Here is a 23,120-nt window from a genome sequence, read left to right as displayed (position 1 = left end):
GGGAAGAACCTGTATCACCCTGTGTCTGTAACCAGTCTCTTGGTGGAGTCTTTAGTCTGCTTGTGGTGTTTGGTTTGCCTGTGGCTTGATTGGTTTCTTAAGTCAATTTGTTGGAGCAGGCAGAAAAATGATCAGGATTTTGTGATCCTCCTCCCAGTATAGTTCAATGAGAGGGAGATCTGCTTTGAGTTTCACAAAAGAGGGAGATGGCTGTTTCCTCTAATTTGAAGATGCTGTGATGAGGCTATGTTCTGGGTAGAATTGAGGCCTTTTAGCAAATTGCAGCTTTTCCCTGAGGGGTAACTTCTGAGACACTCACAGAGCCCAGCCTAGAGCCATTATCAGGGTTTATGTTTACTGAATTTCACTTGATTGTCTAGGCTGCTGTAGGGAGGGGCAGCCTCTGGCTCTGTTTACCCAGTGAAGAAAGTCACTCCCCTCGGGGCAGAGCTTTGTCTGCCTGGGCTGGGTGATTTTTCCCAGGGAGGAGCTGAGCCTGGCAGGTCAGGTCAGGTGCCTGAGACCTCCTAAATGACTCTTTTGTTTTTTTTTCCAAGGCCTGAGCTGGAGCTTGCTGCTCAACTGGTCCTTTTCAATATCAAATATGGAGGTCTCCGGGGGTGAGGATGGTAAGGGTGGCCTTCCCTCCTCTGTTCCCTAAGAAGGAGTGAGTATGTCAGGATTCTACTCACGCTGGAGTCTTGGTTCCCGGGTTGTCTCTGGTCTGTGATATGCAGGATGAAGATATCTGCTACTTATCAGTTCTTTCTGGTTTTAAGTAGAATCCGGTCACCTGCTGTGTCTGGCACCATTGTCCCAGATTCTGTGTTGTTCTTTTGGCGGCTAGGCTGCTGCCGTTGCCGCCACCACCACAGCTGCAGCTAATGGCAAGTGCTCAGATCTGTCTCCTTGTCTGGATTTTCCCTCTCTGCCCAAACTGTACTGTGATGGCACACTTGGTCATTCTCTGACCTAGGACTCTTCAGTGGAACACTACAACTATTTTCTATGTGAGAGCTTGTTTAGCCTCTAGCTTCTCCTCCTCCATCCTCCCCTAAAGTAATCTGTTGTTGCTTTTGAAAAACTGGTGACAGTTTCTCATGCCTGTAATCATAACAACTCAGGTGGCTGAGATCTGATAATCGAGGATTAATAACAGCCTGGATAAGAAGGTCTGTGAGACTATTATCTCATTAACTGGTTACCAAGAAACTAAAAGGGCCCTGTGGGCCAAACTAGTAGAGTGATAGCCTTGAGCACAAGAGAATAGGGATTTCAATCAGGCCCTCAGTTCAAGCTTCTCATATTAAAAAATGTTAAAAACAATTTGCCATCATTTGTAATTTCAGCATCCTCAAGTAGTGGTTTATTTAAAGCCAATTTGCATCTCAGTTTGCACGTATTTGGGTGGGGGAACTAAACTTATATAACATTTAAAAGAAAATAAATGAGCACAAGGGTACAGGTGGCTCACGCCTGTAATCCTACCTTCTCAGGAGGCTGAGAAATGAGGATGTTGGTTCAAAGCCAGTCTTGGGCAGAAAAGTTCCCATGAGACTGCTATTTCCAATTAACCACTAAAAAACAAGAAATGGCACTATGGTTTAATCTTGTATGGCAGAGTGCTAAACTTGAGCAAAGAAGCTCTGGGACAGCACCCATGCCCTGTGTTCAAGCCTATGTCTGCAGGAAAAAATAAAGATTTCAGGGTTGGGAAGGTGGCTAAGTGGTAGAGTGCTTGCCTTGCATGTATGAGCCTTTGGGTTCGATTTCTCAGTACCACATAAGCAGAAAAGCCAGAAGTGGCACTGTGGTTCAAGTGGTAAAGTGATATCCTTGAGGTGAAGAGCTGAGGGACAGTGCCCAGGCCCAGAGTTCAGGACCCATCATCGACAAAAAACAAACAAAAAAAAGAGTTCAAACAAATGATGTGCACAATAGACTATACACTAAAGATGAAAGATTAAATTAATACATTAATAATTAAAATGATGAACATTGTTCCAATTTTGTAGGTGGTGAATGTAGCAGAAAAAGTGATAAGATATAATGATTCATTTCTAACAACTTTTCCATTTTTCAAACTCATTTACTACTTTTAAACTAAAGAGGCACGTAAGTATCACTTTACAGAAAAACAAAACTGTACATGTATTTTAGCCTGAATTCCACATTTTATAATTTGCCTTTTAGATACCTTTATTTAATACTTCACATCTTTCCAGTATTTGGTTATATCAAAATTCCTCCCTTCCTTCTTTTCTTCCTTCCATTCCTTCATATTCTTTCCTCCTTTCAATCTTAGCAATTAAACTCAGGGCTTCATGAATTTTAGGTAGGTGCTCTACAAAGTGAGCCACACACCTGCTCTTTTCGCTTTAGTCACTTTTGTTTTTGTTGGTCATGTGGTTTGAACTCTGAACCTGTACACTGTCCCTGCACTCTTCAGCTCAATGCGAGTGCTCTACTGTTTCAGCCACAGTGCCACTTCTAGTTTTCTAGTGGATTATTGAGATAGGAGTCTCACACACTTTCCTGCCTAGATTTGCTTTGAACTGGGATCTTCAGGTCTCAGCCTCCTGAGTAGCTAAGATTACAGGCATGAGCCACCTGTGCTCAGCGCTGCTGTAGCCATTTTTCTGACAGGGTTTTCTGTTTATGACCAGGCCAGCATGGATCACAATCCCTCGATGACAGGGAGGGTTGTGTGTAGCAAGTCAGACACAGTGGGGAAACAACTTTCTCTGCCCATCACAGGGAGAATTTTGGAGGGTTGCATTAGAAATTTCTAGAAGTGGGTTGTGAAGAGAATTCTGCTTCCAGGAGTCTCTTTCCACTTCCCAGCATTCTAGTCCTGCCACAAAGGGTCTATGGTAGAAGGCTCAGGATGGAGAGGGCAGACTCTCATTTTCCTTGTCACCAATCTGCCCACAGCATCAATTGTTCCATCTTAACTATTTGGATGGACTTCTACCCTGATGATTTTTGTGAGCATAAGAAAGTTGACATTCTGAAAAAACTTACACAGTATGACAAGCTCAACATACCCTCTTCAGACTTGCTGTTCTGCTTACATATTCTTCTGGACCAGCTGGAGCAATGCATGACCCGTGAGACCAAGGAAAAGAGTAAATAGTCCTTGTTTAGATGCCTTAGAGCTTTTGAGTAGGGATGGAATCTAGGTCTCAAGGGATGGGCCTGCTTTGCCAAGAGCCCTTTGTACTACCCAGCTTGGCAAAATGTCCTTTTATGGATGTTCTATGCCGGGTAATGCCTGTTCCCTTTTTAAAAGAACTTGGACATAACCACTCATTAGAACCACCCTACCTTCTCATCAGTGTTCAGCCCAAACTCAAGTTCTACAGCTTCTCCTACTAAATCCTCATAGAAGTTTAGTCACACTTTAACTTCTAGAGTCTAATCTAAGACTCCTGTACCTATTTACATTCTTATGTTTGTGTCACTGTACAGAACTTCCTGCTGAACTCCAGATAAAACCCATCAGTGATGTCGCCTATTGTGACTGATGGAGATTGGAAGCCAAAACTGGACTCCAGAAAGCATGTGAACATAGAGGCTTTTTTCAATGTGTAGAAAGGCCCAACTAGGTTTTGAGTCCTGTGGACATCCCACTGGTTCTGAACTCCACATGTGATGTAGGTGTACCTGCACATACCACCAAGGAAGAAGATGATCCAGAATGTCTTCCATTGATGTTCACAATTCACCTAGATCACATCCAAACCAGTAAAAAATGTTTTGGTCCTGGAGTGCAGGGTAAATATGTGCTAATGGAAAATGACCCCAGTCTATGTTCAAGAAAATCAATAAGTTAGGTCCAAAGTCTAGATTCAGTTGAGGAAAGGGAATCTGTCCTCACAGAATATCCAGACCAATCTGTCCTTCTGCTGGGGATCCAATTTCCAATTGAGAAATAAGATCTGTCCCTCCATAGACTCGGGAAGAAAATACTGCCTTTAATGAGGAAGTAGATCCTTTTGAGGACTCTGAGGCAGAATTTGTGTCTGAAGCCAACTTAGAAGACAATCCAGATTTAGAGATTGCTTCCCCCCTTCTTTAGAAAATCGTTATATTTCTTTTTGGTCCTGATTGTTGTAAAATGATCATTCTAGTTATTTTTCTAACGTTATTAAAATGTCAGTGTTTATGTTATATTATATAATTCATGAGCCTTAAATGTGTTTTTTTTTCAACCTACTATGTAAAGCACCATGCACATGTGTTCTGTGTGTGGGAAAACAGAGTGACAGTGGGATGAACAAGAGAGCCTATTGGATATAAAGGGAATGGTTAAATGCACAGGGAGTTGCAAGGAAGCCAGGCCATGCCTGCATGGGGTGATATGGTGGCTAAAAAAGATCTAGGACATACCAGATCAGATGACCTAGAAAGCTGTTCTGTCAATTGGGACAAATGCCACAATACTTATAGTGGTATGTGGGACTTTCTTCCAACAGTGAGTTCAAGTCTGTATACATATTCATTGTGCTTTGGGAAATATTGAAGAAAAATTTGGCTCCATTAACATAAAAATTCTACTTAGGGCTGAATATATTTGACAAAATACATAAGAAATATCGACACTGGAAAGTATAAGCCATCATCAATAGAAGAAAGAAGGCTTATATAGATCGACAAACACAAAATCAGGGAGCAATTAAATCAGTTATATGGAAATACATGTTATATTCATTACATTTTATATAGTATATTATATGATATGTAAGATCAAATATGATTTTTCATACTACAAGGGCTTTTAATTTTTTCAATCTTAAGTATTTTTTCACATAATATTAGTGTAAAATATTATTGGGGAAAGTGGTAATATAACTTTGATTATAATTATATGAATATATATTTTTGTGTTTCTAGATATAACACTGATTATAAATAGATGGATAAATAAAAACATATATTTGTATATCTGTCTATGAGGTGAATATAATGAAACAGGCTACACGATGTATAAAAAGGCAGTTATGAGTTAGTATATGAGACTCAGGCCTGTAATCCTAGTGATGTGGGAAGCTGGGCTCTGAGTTTTAGTTTCTCTTACCCCCATGCCATTAGATTTTCAGAGAAGACCTGGTCCCTCGAGTGTAGCCAAGCGACACGTATGCAGTAGGATCACATTCTGTGACCCCAGAGGAAAGTCAGTAGAAGTCAGGACAAGCCTCTTATGCTATGACAGTCTACTCAGTTCCTGTGACAAGATGGCCATCTGTAGAACATCAGATGGAAAGTTGGCATTCCCTCCCAAAATGTTTTTGACTATCCTGAATTAAACCTTATTTCCCTTCCCAAGTTGCAAACACATAGAAATATGCCAAGGGCTCAAGAGAGATGGACAAAGACTTACAAATACATAAAATTATATACTTTTTTTTGGGTCCGGTTGTCAGCTTGAACTCTGGGCCTGGGTGCTATCCATCAGCTCTTCAGCTCAAGGCTAGCGCTCTACCACTTGAGCCACAGGGCCACTTCCAGCTTATTTTCTTTTTGCTTATGTGGTTCTGAGGAATCGAACTCACAGCCTCATGCATGCAAGGCAAGCACTCTACCACTAACCACCTTCCCAGCCCCAAAATTATATACTTTGTTTCAGTAATTCAATGACAAATCATCAAAGGCATATCTTGAATTTTCTTTTTTTAATCGAAATGGGAATATACACTGAGTGCATTAGGGAGTAAGTGACAGTTAGGATGCTGAGTTGTGGAATTGACTCCTGGGCATGGGAGACACTTGCCTTGGAGAACTTGTGTGGAGATGCGTCTCCGCACACAGTTTCACAAAACAATGCCCATTACTTGTATGATGTCATAGCCATCTTTCCATAGCAGCAAATAGGTGTCAGGCACTGATCTTGCTCTGAGGCGGACTCAGCAACACAGAAAGGCACAAAGAATGAGAGGGAATGACTGCTAGCCACCAGACGTCAGCTTCAAGAGCTGTCTTGACCAGAAGCTAAGATAAATTGAGCTGGAGAAGGCTGATCCCTATGCAAGGCTCCTGAGCACTAAGGACCAGGCACTATTATAGGTGTTGGAGAAACAAGTGAATGTGGCTCTCTCCTCATCAATTTCATGCTGAAAAGAAAACCAGAAATCATAATGATAATTTTTATAAATCAGAGACATGACATTGGTAGTTTTGTGGCAACAACTTCACAGCGGTTATGTGAGGAGATATTCCTGAGGAGGAGATAGTTAACCTGAGAGCCATCATCCATGCAATTAACTAGAAGCAGGTACTCCAGGCAGTAAGAGCAGCAAGTACATCCCTCATTGATGGGAAAGGATGTAACTTGCTTCAGAAAAGGAATACATCACTGACGTGCTTGCTTGTGAAGTAAGAATAAAAAGGTACAATGAAGAAAAAAAGATCACACATGAAGATCTGAATAAATTATATAGATATTGGATGCTGTGAGTTACAAGAAGAAAAATTCTGATGTTATTCTAAATCTGAAATAACCCACTGGAACCAAAATGCTCACATAGTACCTAGACACATCTGATTCACCTAGAGAATACTTTTAAAATGTGATTCTAGCCAGGTTCTGGTGGCTCACAACTGGAATGCGAGCTACTCAGGAGGCCGATACCTGAGGATCACGTTTGAAGCAAGCCCAAAGAGGAAATTTGGAAAGACTCATCTCCAATTAACCACCAAAATTATGGACTTGAAGCTGTGGTTCAACTGGTAGAGCACTAGCCTTGAGAAAAAATTAAAGGACAGCACCCAGGCTCTAGGTTCAAATCCCTGGACTTCACAAAACAAAAAGTCAACAAATAAAATTTGGTGCTCAGTCGATCATCACTTAGCATTCTGCTTCAATGTATTTAGTATGAGCCTAGGAAGTTACATCTTTAGCAAATGCTCTCCCCTCATATTCTGCTTCATTACCAGTATTCAAACCCCTGGCATTACCAAAGTCTCCTCCCAGTTAGCATAGCAGTCTACCACTGGGAATTAATAGATATATTTTTATTAATCATAATCTAGCCACACACATCAAATGAGTAGTAGCCACATTCCACTATTCTGAATGTTTTTTCTCCCCCTTTGAGTTAATAAACCTTACCATTAAAAACTATAGAATACTTATTAAATTAAGTCAACAGTCATCATTCTTCCACCCAATCTTGTAACCTAATTTATGTGGTTTCTTTTGTTTCTTTGATGTTGGTGCCCTGTATCTTGTATGTACATTTCTCTAGCTTTGGGAGGTGAAGGGAAAAAACCAAATGCTTAACTAGGGATACAGTTGGACCCATTTTAACAATGAGATCAAGACACTATGTTCAAAAACGAAGTTTACAATTTAGGCAGGGAGTGGGAAGGAGGGATGGAAAGGAGTAGTTGTGGAGGTGGAAGGGTAGGGATGGTAGGGGAAAAACAAAGGAGGAAGTATCAATGCTTGAGAGGAAATGAACTCATTACCTACCTTATGTAACTGCCATCCCTTTGTACATTATTTTTACAAAAAAAACGTATTAAAAAAGATGAAAAGACCCAGAAATAAAACTACATACTTACAATCATCTGATATTCGACAAAAGAGTGAAAGATGTAATGTGGAAAAAACATAGCCTTGCCGGGTGACTGTGGCTCATGCCTTTAATCTAGCTAATCAGAAGGCTGAGATCTGAGAATGGTTGTTGAAAGCCAGCAGGGCCAGGGAAGTCGATGAGACTCTTAGCTCCAATAAACCACAAGAAAATGGGAAGTGGAACTGTGGTTCAAGTACTAGCCTGGAGATGAAATGCTGAGGGGTAGCTCCGAGGCCGAGAGTTCAAGCCCCATGACCGACACACACAGACACAGACACAGACACACAGACAGACAGACAGACAGACACACACACACACACACACACCCCACACATACACAGACATCATAGCCTCTTCAACTATTGGTGTTGGGAAAACTGGACATCAATAGCCAGAAAACTGGAAGTGGATCTCTGCTTGCACTAACATCAACTCAAAATGGATTAACTACATTAAAATCAGCCAAACTACTCTAAGACAGAAAAAGGGTGACATTAGAACTTATAGGTACTGAGGTGGAAGCTGGGCAGCTGCACGCCGAGCACCGGTAGTTGCGCTCCAGATCCTGCAATCTCACACTGCGTGCCTCGACCCAGTAACTGCTTACTCCAGTTGGCCCCTGCAATGGGCGCCATGCTTCCTGCGGCGCCCGGCGCTCAGGGCAGCTCTACTCACCGCCCTGGCCCTGCTCCTCAGGCCACCGGTGACGAGGGTCCCATCTTGCAATGCGAGCACTGTGATGGGATCGCGCTGGCCCAGTGCGAGCCTCTGCCTCCAGTGCCTGCGTGTGCCGAGCTGGTGCGTGAGCCAGGCTGTGGCAGCTGCCTGACATGTGCTCTGCGGGAGGGCCAGCCTTGAGGTGTCTACACAGAACTCTGCAGCTAGGGGCTCAGCTGCCAGCTGCCACCAACCGAGCCACGCCCACTGCAGGCGCTGCTGGATGGCCGCGGGTTCTGCGCCAATGCCAGCGTCCTGGCCGGCTGAGCGCCTACCTGCTGCTGGCGCCCTCTGCCTCAGTGAGTCAGAGGAGGACCTAGGCATGGGGAGCTTGGAGAGCCATGCCCCTCCCAGCACACATAGGGTGCCTGACTCCAAGTTCCATTCCATTCACGCGAAGCTGGACACCATCAAGAAAGGTCACACAAAGGACAGCCAGCACTACAAAGTCGACTATGAGTCCCAGAGCACGGACACCCAGACCTTCTCCTCGGAGTCCAAACTGGAGATAGAATATGGTCCCTTCCTTAGAGAGATGCAAGACACCCTGAATCACCTGAAGTTCCCCAATGTGCTGAGTCCCAGGGGTGTGCACATCCCCAACTACGACAAGAAAGGATTTTATAAGAAGAAGCAGTGTCGCCCCTCCAAAGGCAGAAAGCGGGGCATCTGTTGGTGCGTGGACAAGTATGGTCAGCCCCTCCCAGGCTTCGACAGCAAGGGCACGGACGACTTGCACTGCCTCGGCATGCATAGCCAGTAGACCCCACTGCATCAGTTAAATTAGAGCTCCAATACGCCTTACTTTACACAAAAGACTGCCACGGACAGAACAGTACCTGCCTACAGCCTCCACTTACATTACTTTTTGTGATGACCTGGTTTTTTGTGTGTTTTTTAAAGAAAACCAAAGTTTAGACAGAGATTTTAGAAATATCTATTGTTCCTTTAAATGGTAAACTTGAGCATCTTTCCACTTTTCAGTAGTCAGAAAAGAAAATTAATTTCTCTGTTGCTTTCTGTAAAAATAACTGATTCTCCTGCCCAAAGCAGCGGACTTGATCCCCTTCTAGAAACCTCTCCACATCTGCCCATTGGAACAGCTGACCTTCTGCCTCCCTCACTTCAGTGGCTATTGTAGAAGACACCTCCTCGTTGCCCTCCACACTGCTCAGGCCTCATGGAGAACAGGAAGGTCAGAAACTCAAATCACCTGGACATCTCTACCATACATGAGACCCCTGGGCCTCCTGATACTATCTTTGATTCCAAGCCATGGACCCCTGGGCCGCAAAGCTTCTTCATTATCTGCAAGTGACTTGATCTGCTTGGAAAATACTGGAGAGATTGAGGTGGAATATAACACCAAGAAAGTTCTATAAAACTGACCCAAAATAGTTCTAGCACATTGTAAATGCAGATCTTTCTGACCTCCCTCCATTAGGCAGCTTTTCAAGGATGGAGCCCAGTGGAAGGCCCAGGGTGGCCTTGGTTGTGGTCCAGCAGGGCATGGGGGAGGCTGGGGGTGTACCCCACACCTCACAGGCCTCACCAGTAATGGATTAATCGCTCTGGAGACAACAACAACAACAACAAAATGTTTTCTAATTTAACTCCTAGTTTGGGGTTGAGGATAATAAACTGTTTAAAGGCAAAAGTTTATTTTCACCCCTCATCTTTATTCTTCACCTAACAAAACAATGGTGTTTAATGTTATCTAAACAGGAAAGATGAACAGCTTGTTGAGAGAGCCTCATAGGGCACTGGGAACATGTAGAGAATACCTTGTGTTTGTTGAACTTGGAATCCAACTCATACTTTATAATTCACACATATATGCAGAGAGAGAGAGATATGTTCTCAATGGTTAACATTGTATACAGCATAGCCCAACTATAATAGGATTCATACTAGATAATCCTAGATAGTGTTAATTACTAGAAGGTGTAACTATGGCTGTGATCAGGAGAGGACACTCAGTCCAGGCTGGGCTTTTCTCTCCCCAAGGCCAAACCCATGGCAGTGTTGGGTGTGTGGCGATTGTCCTGCCCTACACAGCAGAGAGCTCTCCTTAAGAACAAAAAGAGGTCTCAAGACAGTCTGCCTACCTATTACGAGCTTTCCTTTATTTTTTAAATTTTTTGGGGGGGAAAGTATTTTTGAAAAATTTTGTCTTGCGATGTATTTATAAAAGTAAATAAAGTTTTACCATCAAAATAATAATTAAAAAAATACTTTTAGGTACTGGCATGAACTTCCTGAATAGAATCCCAGAGGCATAACAGATAGGAAAGAGACCCAACAAATGGGACTACATCAAAGGAAAAAACCTACACAGGCTAGAGACATAGCCACTAAACTAAAAAGACAGCCAACAAATTGGGAAAAGATATTTACCTGCAATACATCAGACAAAGGGCTAATTTTCAAGTATACATGGATCTCAAGAAACTACCCCTCCCAAAACTAATAAACGAATCACCAAATGGGCAGAGGAGCTAAGGAGAGACTTCTCATAAGAAGAGGTAAGAATGGCAAAGAAACATATCAGGAAAGGTTCATCATCCCTGGCCATAAAGAAAATATAAATCAAAGTAATTCTGAGATACCATCTTATCCAAATATCTTGAATTAGACAACAAATATTGGGGGGGAAGTGGAGAAATTAGAAAATGGCAAGGACATTTGCACAACCATGTTCCTTGCTGCTCAATTCACAGTGACAAGAAATGTACACAACCCAGATGCCCCACAATAAATGAATGGAACCAATAATTATGCCATCTATATACAATGAAATTTTACAGAGCCATTAGAAAGGATAAAATAATGTCATTTGCAGGGAAATGGATGACACTAGAATAAATCATGTTAAGAAATTTAGCCAACATCAAATTGACAAATGGTACCTGTTCCCCTGATATATGGAAGAAAGGTTTAAAACACCATGGGATATGATATACTGTACAGGATTCTAGACATCATTTACAGTAAGAACAGAAGAGGAAGCATTTGGCGAAAATCACAAAGTTATAATACCCAAGCACCTTTTCTACATAATACTATATATATATATATATATATATATATATATATATATATATATATATATATATATTGAATTGCAATGATAAGGAAACAAAGGAACTTTTCTTAATTTGTCTTTTCATTTTCTAATGAGTCTGTATTCTTCACCTAATATACAGGGAAGATGGGGGAAGGGCACAGAATTAGTGGGAAGTGGGTGAAAAAAGGCAGCAGCAGAGCCCTCTGGCTCTACTGGACATTGATGAAAGTGAACCACGCAAGTCGAGGGTCAAGATGGGAGGGAGGGTATGGAAGAGAATGTGGGAACAGATGAGATTATGTAAAAGGAAGGAAATGTACTAGTTACCTGACATACAGAAAGGTAACCCTGCTCTATATAGCCGCTAAAACATTTTTTTTTGAAGAAGAGTGTTCCCAAATGAGAACATATGAGAATAAGAAAATACAGACCAGATAATTCTTTTTTATGTCCTTGGTACCTGATAGTTTCAATCAATAGCTATTGTCCTACCAACTGAGTCATACCTCTAAACCCAAAAGTCCTTACAATATTCAAATTTTTCATTGATTTCTTCATATTTTCTATTTACTTTTTCGTGTGTGTGTGTGTGTGTGTGTGTGTGTGTGTGTAAGAAATGGAGTGTGATCATAGGATCTAGGTGCTATCCCTGAGCTTCTTTTTTGCTCAAGAGTACACTCTACCACTTGAGACAAAGCTTCACTTCTGGATTTTCTTGAACAGTTTATGGGAGATAAAAGATTCACAGAGACGTTTTTGCACCACTAGATTCAAATCATCATCTTCAGGTCTCAGCCGCTGGATTAGGTAGTATTATAGGCATGAGTCAAGGCTTCTGGCTTATGAATTGTTGTCCCTTTTTTAAAAAGATGGTGCCAGTGGCTCATGCCTGTAATCGTAGCACCACAGGAAGCTGAGATCTGATAATTGAGGTTTAAAGACAACCTGGGTAAGAAAGTCTGTGAGACTATTATCTCATAAACTGGTTAGCAAGAAACCAGAAGGGGCACTGGCTCAAACTGGTAGAGTGATAGCCTTGAGCACAAAAAAACAAGGAATGCCCCCAGGCCCTGAGTTCAAGCCCCACATATAAAAATATGTAAAAAAAATTGCAATCACTTGTAATCTCAACATCTTCAATTGGTGGTGTATTTAAAGTTAATTTGCATCTCACTTCGTATGTATTTGAGGGGAAACTAAACATATAACATTTTTTTTAAAAAAAATGAGCAGCTGGGTTCAGGTGGCTCATGCCTGTAATCCTACCTTTTCAGGAGGCTGAGAAATGAATATGGTGGTTTAAAGACAACCTGGGCAGAAAAGTTCTCATGAGACTGCTATTTCCAATTAACCACTAAGTGGTTTAAACTGGTATGGTAGAGTACTAGCATTGAGCAAAGGAGTTCTGGGACAATACCCATGCCCTGTGTTCAAGTCCCATGTCTGAAGGACAAATAGAAATCAGGTCTAGGAAGTAGGCTCAGTGCTAGAGTGTTTGCCTTGCATGTGGAACCTTTGGGTTCAATTCCTCAGTACCACATAAGCAGAAAAAGCCAGAAGTGGCACTGTTGCTCAAGTGGTAGAGTGCAAGCCTTGAGGTGAGGAGCTACGGGACAGTGTCCAGGCCAGAGTTTAAGATCCATGATGGATAAAAAGCAAACAAACAAAAATAATTCAAACATTTAAATGATGTGCACAATAGACTATACACTAAAGATGAAAGATTAAATTAATGAATTAATAATTAAAGTGACCAACATTGTTTTGATTTTGTAAGTGGTGAATATAGCAGAAAAAGTGATAAGAAATAATGATTCATTTCTAACCACTCATATTGTTTTAAACTCATTTACTACTTTTAAACTAAAGGGGCACATAAGTATCATTTTACAAAAAAAAACAAAAGTTGTACATGTATTTCAGCCTGAATTCCACATTTTATAATTTTCCTTTTAGTAAATAATCAGTATCTTTTCATATAAAATACCTGTAATCCCTTTATTTAATACTTATCATTCTAGTATTTGATTATATCATAATTCCTCCCTTACTTCTTTTCTTCACATCCTTTCCTCCTTTCTATACTAGCAGTTAAATTAAGGGCTTCATGCACGTAAGGTAGGTCCTCTAAAAGGTGAGCCACTGCCTGCTCTTTTTGCTTTAGTCACTTTTTTTTTTTTTGGTCATGTGGCTTGAACTCTGGGCCTGGAGACTGTCCTTGCACTCTTCAGCTCAAGGCAAGTGCTCTACTGTTTGAGCCACAGTGCCACTTCTGATTTTCTGGTGGTTTAATGGAAATAATAGTCTCACAGATTTTCCTGCCTAGACTGGCTTTGAACTGTGATCTTCAGATCTCACGTCCTGAGCAGCTAAGATTACAGGCATGAGCCCCTGGCACCCAGCTCTGCTTTATACTTATTTTTTTTAGGGGGGGGCTGAACTCTGGGGCTGGCCACTGTCCCTCAGCTCTTCAGCTCAAGGCTAGCACTCTACCACTTGAGCCACAGTTCCACTTCCGGCTTTTTTTTTTATTCTGCTTATGTGGTGCTGAGGAATGGAACACAGGGCCTCATGCATGCAAGGCAAGCGCTCTACCACTGAGCCACCTTCCCAGCCCTGCTTTATCCATTTTTATGGCAGGGTTTTCTGTTTATGACCAGCCCAGCATGGTCCACAATCCTTCTTTCTACCTTTTCTGAGTAGATGAAATATAAAGCACAATGCATTGTGTTCAGATGTTGATTGAGATCCAATATTGTGAATGTTTCCCTGGGCTAGCCTCAAATCATAATCCTCTCTGTATCAGTCAAGACCTAATAGCCAGCATTACAACTATGAGCTACCATGTGTGGCTCAAATTTCTGACAACTAGAACATATGAACAAAGTTTTAATAATTTTAAATGTTGAATTTGAGGAAAATGAGTGCTTTTATTTGCCTAGTTTCAAATTTCACCAAAAAACACAAATATTAACTTTTGATTTCCTAGATTAAATAAGCAGATAAACTTTAAAAAGCAATTAACTATTTAAAGAAAATAGCTAGGACTGGAAATGTGGCTCAGTGGTAGAGCGCTTGCCTTGCATGCCTGAGGCCCTGGGTTCAATTCCTCAGTACCACATAAGCAAAAAGAAAAAAGCCAGAAGTGGCACTGTGGCTCAAGTGGCAGAGGGCTAGTCTTGAGCTGAAGGACTGAGGGACAGCGCCCAGGCCCAGAGTTCAGGCCTTACTATTGGACACCCCCCCCCAAAATAAAAGCTAAATAGTAATCATCCTTACCACTGTAACTTTGGACTTAACACCTTGTCAAACATTGTTTACATCATAGTCGGTTTTTATGGGCAGTATATTCCATAAACGGATCATGCCACCCCCAATGTCGATGGTCAAACAGCCTATATGCACAGGAGTGAAAGCCAGGCTGTAGGCCATCACACGATCCATGCTCTTATATCTGACTTGCTTTGGAAACAGGATTATTCTTCTATTCTACTTTCTACAAAGTTGCATGATTAGCAAGCATGATTTAGAATGAGAATGGCCTCATACTCCATGTTCCACGTAGGAGTCTTGCTTTCTGTATATCACTCCCATAAATCTACATACTGGACTTGGCTTTATTGTTTCAAGGTTGTCTTATTTGTAGTCTTCTATATTGTATTGAACCCTTATACTTAAACTCAGAACTTCTTTCTTCTATTATTGCTATTGTTGCCCTTACTGTTAGCACATGTAAACTTGGGAAATAATGAACAGCACGTACACTCACAAAACGAATGTTCTGAGAACCTTCTTCCCATTTAAAATTTGCCTTAATTTACAGAGAACTTACAAAGTTTGAACTCAATGTACTCATGTATAATGTATTTATAAGCAATATAAATTTCATATTTTCTCTTTAATAAGTTGTCTCTGAAACACGGGTTACCTCAGGTCCAAAGGTGTCCTAGTGTTATTTCAGTGAAGCCAGAAAACATTCATTATACCTCAAGCAGCACCATCGATTGTTACTGGAAGTAACTGTTACTGGATGAGGAAACTGACCCCAGGAGAGCAATGGAACATAGAGGAATAACAAAGTTCAAATTACCTTGTGCTTTCCTTTTTACTGTACAAGAAAAGTATCCCAAGCCTTGAAGGAAACTCTATCCCTGGCTTTTCCGAGTATGTTCTTTACTCATATAAAATTTTTCTGTAAACTTCTAGTTTTGAGAGTATTACAAAAGGAAATAATGTACCATTTGAAGGCCAGCATAGAACAAAATGAAATAACGTTGTTTTAAAAGTGTTCTCCTGCAAAGGAACAAAGACATGAAGGTTTTAAAGTGTCTTATGGATGGATATTTGACCCCTGAGATGATTCTCTTGATGCAGGAGTCAGTTATCAATTCCTTTGGTCTGGTCCTGAGTTCTTCAGAGCATTAAGGATTCCAAAAAAGCAGGATCCAGTCAATATGATCAGCAAAAGAAGCCTCTTCTCTGATCAGTACAACTTTAAGGAGGGTCCCAAAGAAATATCTGGGCTTTTTGTTTGCTTGTTTGTTTAGTTTGTGCTGGTTCTGGGTCTTGAACCCAGAGGCTGGATCCTGTCCCTGAACAGTTGTCTTTCCTGCCCACCTGCCCCCAAAGCTAGTACTCTACTGCTTGAGCCAAAACTCCACTTCTGGTTTTTTGGTGTTCAATTTGTGATAAGAGTTTGACACACTCTCCTGCCTGGTTTGGTTTGAATTAAGATAGTAAGAAAGCTAAGTGACATCAACTGTGTGGACTTCTCTTTTGAAACAAAAAATATTAGATGATGTTTATTGTAAAGCTAGTATTTGACAATTTATAAAGGAAGAGAATATGTCTAGCAAAGAAGCCATAACTTAAATAACTCAGCAAAAGTAGGTGCACTGAATCATTTTGAAATTATTTTTTCTGCTTGGGAAGATTATTGATCTTGTCCTTCCTTTTGGGGAAACTTAAGGTAATATTTGCACTTTTTGTTGGTTGTGGGACTTGAACTTTGATCCTGGGCGCACTCCCTCAGCTCTTCAGCTCAAGTCAAGAGCTCTACCGCTTAAGCTATAGCACCACTTCTGGGTTTCTGGCAGTTAATTGAAGATAAGGGTCTCATGGACATTCCTGACCAGGCTGGCTTTCAACCACAATCCTCTGGTATCTTGAATAGCTAGGATTCCAGGTGTGATCCACCAGCACCTAACACATATTTGCGTTTATGTGCACTGAATGACACTATATAATGGAACACAATATATATATGGACACAATATATATTGGACAATATATAATGGACACAAATAATGGAAATTTGAATCGAATGATGGCATTGCAGCTTTTCAGGAAATTTGAGGTAACAATAAATATGTCCTCCTTTCCATGTTGTTGCATTAATCATTAATGACTCATGAGCTATGGGACCCTTACATTAGCATCCTCTGGCATCTGTGTAGGTGTATTTAGTATCAGGAAATGTTTATAGAGAAATATAGAAAGACAATTTTTAGAAAGCAAAGAAGATAAGGTATGAAAGAACAGCACAGAAGGAGATACATCTTTTACACAGAAATTAAGAAGTAGCCTAAGAGATTTAGAATGCTAATGGTAATGAGAAATAAGACTAGTTGATAACTATTTGTTCAATAATGAAAAATGGTTCTCTAAAACAAATTCTGGTATATCTTAGTTACTGTCGTTTATTCATTAACTCTGGAATTATACCTTCTCTTCTGTCACAACTGTTAATTTGCCTCTGCTGTTTTGGTGCCATAAATGACCAAAAATATTTCCAAATCTCATTTAGACTACCCTTCTCATTGTGATTAGCAGTGACCATTCACAAACCTGGAATCTTTGAATTTCCAGAATTAATCTTCACCTGACATCTAAGCACGTTCAAGCCATTAATTGCTGTGACCTAATGAACAAAACTTTTTTTTTCAACACAATATACTAATATAAGTAACTTACATGAATTAGGGAATACTATTGTCAGGTGTCAGTATGGCAGGAGCAATTATATATTCCAAGTATGGGTTCCTTATTTTGTATTTACTAATTTTTTTTTCCTAGTCAAGGGGCTTAAACTCAGCGCTAGGGAATAATTCCTGAATTTATTTATTTATTTTTTTGCTCAATTCAATCACTCTCCCACTTGAGGCACAGCACCACTTCCAGTGTTTTTCTGTTTAAGTGGTACTGAGGAATTGAACTCAGGGTTTCATACATGCTAGGCAATCACCGTATCACGAAGCCACATTCCCAGAGCCCTAAATGACTTTCTTAAGTTGATATTATATTTTTATTCCATAACTATGTACCATAATATTGGCCTGGTGCTAGAAAATGATGCAGAATAGAATACAATAAAATAAATCCAGTAAGGCTAGATGGACAATGAATAACCCTCACAGTGTAGCAAGGGCACAGAGGGCTTACCTCATGGAGATGTATCAACACGATGAATGAGACCACTCCTGACCCCCAGCCCACCTCCAGAACCAGAATGAGTAGGCCATCTTTTGTTCCAGCCACCTGGGGACGTTGGGCCACCTCCTACAGCACCCATTCTACCAGTTCCAGTCCCAGAGAGAGAGAGAGAGAGAGAGAGGGAGAAAGAGAGAGAGAGAACCAGAATTACAGTTAAATCCGGTGCCAGTGGCTTAGAACTCTAATCCTAACTAAACAGGAGACTGAGATATGAGGATCATGGTTCATAGACAGCCCAGGCAGGAACATCTGTGAGAATCTTATCTCCAAAGAACCACCAGAAAAGTGGAAGGGGCACTGTGGGCTCAAGTGATAGAGTGCTAGCCTTGAGCTGAGGAGCTCGAGAACAGTGCCCAATCCTAGAGTTCAAGACCCACGACTGAAAAGAAATGGACTTCCCAACACAAGAAGTGGACTGAATAACACCCATTGTCCTAGGGAGCATGGTAGAGAAGTCAGGCCGAGCTTCCTGTGAACTTGAGGTCATAAGTAGGTCACCTGGCTTCTCTGTGCCTCAGTTTCCCCAGCTGCAAAACTGAACAAAGTGAAGGATCTCCTTCCACATTGGGATAGGGTAATAATGAAAGAGAGCCATGTTTCAGTTCATAATTCCACACCTGTGGCACGATTAATAACAGGCCCCACCTGAGCCCTTACTGGTATCTTCCGGTCATATGCTCACAGAATTGCCAAAAACTTATCTGAAGGCTGCTCCCTCTCTGCCTAGCCATTCTTCAGAGATCTCTCTATATAAATACCTTGTTTCCTCACAACTGTCCTATGAGGAGACTGAGGTCCAATGGTTGAGGCCCTACCAAGAGCTTCACGTGTGGTCAAGAATCCTCTGCTGTGGACTGAGTTTGGGAGTTTGGGATAATCCATCTAAACCAACGACTGAGCTTGGTGCCACATGTCTACCATCCCAACTAGAGAGGACCAGGCCTGGTGGAGCATATCTTTCACAGAAGGACCGCTATCCAGCCCAGCCTGAGCATATATTTAGTTTCTATCTCAGAAATGCTCAAGACAGAAATGTGGCTCATCAGAGCCGGGGAGAGGAAGCAAGCATGGGGGTCATGGTACCCCCAGGGGGGATGTTTGACCCGGGTTGCATTGGTGTTGGGGTGGCCACTCACCTGTGCTGCTGAGAGAATCTATTGGCAGCTGCTCCAAATGGGGCAGCAGCTATGGCAGCAGCATTGTGGACACATGAGCCCAGAGCAGATGACTAGGGGCAGAGACCAGGTCAGGGATTTAGGCCTGCTGGCAGCACGCCATTGCCTGAGGTTTGAAACCTGGCACCCCATGAAGGGAGGGAAGGGGCCAGGTGGGGGTGGGAGCATCAATTTCCTACTATACTCCAAAGTCACCTCGAGTCTCTTCCTCACCACTCAGTCACCTCTACCTTCCTCAACTACTGGTAGTGATGTAAACTAACAGAGGGAATCCCAGTGCTACCTGGCAGCATGGAATGTGGGCGTGGCCAGCATTCTTGTATCCCATTGGTCAGAAAGAAACATGAAAGAATCGGGGTGTGGCCAGAATCCTGTGAAGCAAGCAGAATGGGTGAGTGTCAACAGGCCATCCTGGGGTAATTTGAGCTGCCAGGATGTTCCCAGGACTTGAGAATGAGCCCCAGGGGTTAACAAAATAAAAACAGATTGACATGCAGATGGCAGTATGCTAATAAATATATATATTTATAGAGTGCCAGAGATATCTATACATAATTCAGTTATTTAGACTATATTCCTACCAATTCCTGAGTATTCATTATGCATCCATGTAAGTAATGTTATTGTTTAAATCCTTAAAATATTAATGAAAGCACAGTGTCCTGAAATTATTGGGTTCCTCTAAGTAATAATATTCTTTTAATGTTTCATCAAAATTAAATAAAATCAACCAGCCTTCTGAAATGATGCTGTTTAATTTTATGGGATCACCATGCACCATGAACTCACTCAGCTGTGACATTGAGAAAACTCCAGTGTTATTCCTTTGGATGGGAACCAGTTTCTTAGTATCTCCTGCCATTGGCTGGTGTCAAGAAAGGGGATTCGAAACGAGGGCCTATGATGCCACGTGGGCCTATAGCTTCCCTGATAGTCTGTCAGCCTTCAGCAATGCAAGGTGAAGTACCCTTTGCAACAGTGTCATTCAGAACCAGAAGGGTCACTGCAAAGGAAGAAAACATAAAAGGCCACATTTTTTTCTGTGCATTGATTTCCCTGAAAGACCTGGGGTTCTTGGATCACAGGAGCACCTGTGTGTCCAATGGCTTCACCCCAACATAGGGTGATCGAAGCTGAGGTGGACTTGCCACGACCTGAGATCAAGCCCCATGCTGAGAAAAAATTAGCTCCCTGGCTTGCAATTCACACAGTTTATTCTTACAGGCTTTGGATTTGAACTCAGGATCTGGGTAAATCTGCAGCAATGTGGATAAAGGAGAAGATCATCTTACATGAAGATAAAAAAGTCAGTCCTGTTCACTAGTCCTGAATTCAAGACCCAGCCCTGGAAAACATGCTATTTATATATATTGTAAAGATAGGATTTATACTTACCTATAGATGTTCAGTCCATATATGTTTGGTGTGGTTGTTCTTGGTATCTTTTGTTTTATTCATTTATTTATCATTGATTTTACTATGATGAAACCCATTGTGTTTATTATATTGATGACAACCTATCAGAGAACATCTAGATTTGTAAAAATGTTTTCCATGATGCCTGGCCCCCAGGATACTCAGAGAAAAGGAAAAAAAAAAGTTTCACACGCTCCTTACTCCATGATTCACTTGTTGGTAGTGCTGGGATTTGAATTCAGGGCAGAGAAAAACCAATTGGTCAATCAGTCAAGGTGATCATATGAACCTGTGAGCAACTAAGGAGTGTGGCCAATCCCAGAATCTGACATTGATCCCCAGGGTGGTCGTCTATAGTCAGAAATTCATAACTAAAACATAGGATCTATATTGACATACATGTGTGGTCAGCATCTTGTGTTCAGTGCAATTATTCTCCTTATTTTGTCTCTAATTCATGCAGGTATTGTGTACTTTAATAAGCATGGTGACAGGTATAACTGTACTGACATGGATGACAACCTGTTCTCATGTTTACAGAGTTGCCTATGCATTCTCCATCGTATTTGAGACCCAGGAGAGGATAAAAGGTACAACAACTGGCTTCTAACATCAGGATGAATCAGTTGTCAGTGCTGGGATTTTAGCTCAGGTCTGGGTAACTCTGTTGCACTGTGGGAGAAGGGGAAGCTCACCATCTTTAAAGAGTAGAATGTCAGGCCTGGTGCAGGACCTGATTTGAAGCCCCAGCACTGGACAAAATAGCAAGCCCACCTTTTTTAAACATAGGATTTCTCTTTACCTGCAGGTGAGGTATGCATCTTGCATTCAGTGTAGTTATTCTTTCTATTTTGTGTCTTTTTCAAGGATGTATTGTGTATATTATTGCGTATGAGGTGACAGACATAACTGCTGACATGAATGACAACCTATTCACATGGCTAAGAGTTGCCTATGTAGCATTCTCCATCCTCAATGAGACCCAGGACATTCACAGGACAGGAAAACCTGTGCCACCATAGGCTTCTCACATCAGAATGAATCTTTGGTAGTGCAGGAATTTGAACTCAAAGCCTAGCAGGCCCTATTGGGAAATGGGTAATGGTGAGCACACCAGGCTAAGATCCACTAAGGAACTAGGCTATTCCAGGCACCTGAGATGGAACCCTCATGGGGGCCAATATAGTCATAAATTCATAATTAAATAGAGGATCTATATTTCCAAACATGGGTGGGTGGCATCTTGCGTTTGGTGTAATCATTCTCTTTGTTTTGTGTCTTATTCATTGAGGTATTGTGTATTTCCCTGAGTATAGGATAACAAATATAACTGTGGTGAACTGGATGACAACCTATTCCCTTGAGTATAGAGTAGCGTATACATTCTCTTCCTAGCTGAGCCCCAGAACTTTCCCAGTACAGGAAAACAGTACAACGACTGGCTTCTCACATCAGGGTGAATTTTTGGCAGTGATGGGATTCGAACTTTGGGCCTAGGAGGCCCAACTGCCCAATGGGTCCACGTGATCACACCAGACTGTGAGCCACTAAGGAGCTGGGCCATTCCCAGGAACTGAGATCGAGCCCCAGGGAGGCCAAAATAGTCCTCAATGATCATTGAAACATGGGATGTATGTTCACATCCGTGTGTGGACTGCATCGTGCATTAAGTGTATTCTCTTTATTTTGTATGCTATTCATGGGTGTATTGTATATTTTCTTGAGTATATGATGACAGGTATAACTGGGCTGACATGGATAACAACTTATTCCCATGGCCACAGGGTGGCCCATGCATTCTCTGACCTAGTTGAGATCCAGGACTTGCACAGGAAAGAAAACAGGTGCAACGATTGACTTCTGACATCAAGATGAATCTTTTGGCAGGGCGGGGAATCTGAACTCGGGACCTAGCAGGACCAAGTGGGGAATGGGGTCATATGAGCCCACCAGCCTTTGAGCCACGAAGGAGCTAGACTGTTCCAAGGAACTGAAATTGAGCCCCTCCCCGAGGGGACAGCAGGGTGCACAACAGTTATCCATTCATAAGGTGAAGGTAGTATGCAAATAAGTACACATTTGTATAGAGTAGGAGAGATGGTAACCTGTGGTGGAATCCAATCTGTGTGACTACCGATTCTTGGATCTTTTCTGATGCCTCCATTTCATACTGTGATGATTATTGTCATGCTTCATCAACTGTTCTTTACAAATAATCGATACCCCATGAGTCTTGCCTATCATTTCCTACTTGCATCATGCACAAACTTCTCATTCAAGGTTGAGATCGATTACATTCCATGACTCATCCCAGGTCCAGAAATGAGTATCTCAGGATCTCCCGCCATTTCCTCTGCATAGGGGGGCTGAACTCAAGCCTCAGGCCTGGAAAAGTTATCCCTTATATACTTTTTTTTTTTTTTTTGGTACACTCGTGCGACTGAACTCTGGGCCTGGGCGCTGTCCCTCAGCTCTTCACCTCAAGGCTAGCGCTCTACCACTTGAGCCACGGCACCACTGACGGCTTTTTTTTCTGCTTATGTGGTGCTGAGGAATCGAGCCCAGGGCCTCATGCATGCAAGGCAAGCGCCTTACCATTGAGCCACCTTCCCAGCCCTCCTTATGTATATTTTAAAGATAGGATTTATACATCCGTACAGATGTTCAGTCCAT

General features: G+C 41.7%; 1 long non-coding RNA gene across 1 annotated transcript; it reads right to left on the bottom strand.

Annotated features, from left to right (window-relative positions):
* Positions 1-293: 293 nt before the first annotated feature.
* LOC122110461 lies at positions 294-9,809 on the bottom strand. Its single transcript, XR_006147869.1, has 3 exons — positions 9,683-9,809; positions 2,417-2,423; positions 294-303 (listed from the first exon to the last, which is right to left on the bottom strand). It is a non-coding gene; the product is annotated as an uncharacterized LOC122110461 (long non-coding RNA).
* Between the last annotated feature and the right edge of the window lie 13,311 nt (positions 9,810-23,120).

This window comes from Dipodomys spectabilis, unplaced genomic scaffold (assembly GCF_019054845.1).
Source record: "Dipodomys spectabilis isolate Male_0828 unplaced genomic scaffold, ASM1905484v1 ptg000078l, whole genome shotgun sequence".
NCBI lineage: Eukaryota > Metazoa > Chordata > Mammalia > Rodentia > Heteromyidae > Dipodomys > Dipodomys spectabilis.
Note: the sequence above shows the minus strand (reverse complement) of the source record. Positions and strands in the feature narration are given on the sequence as shown.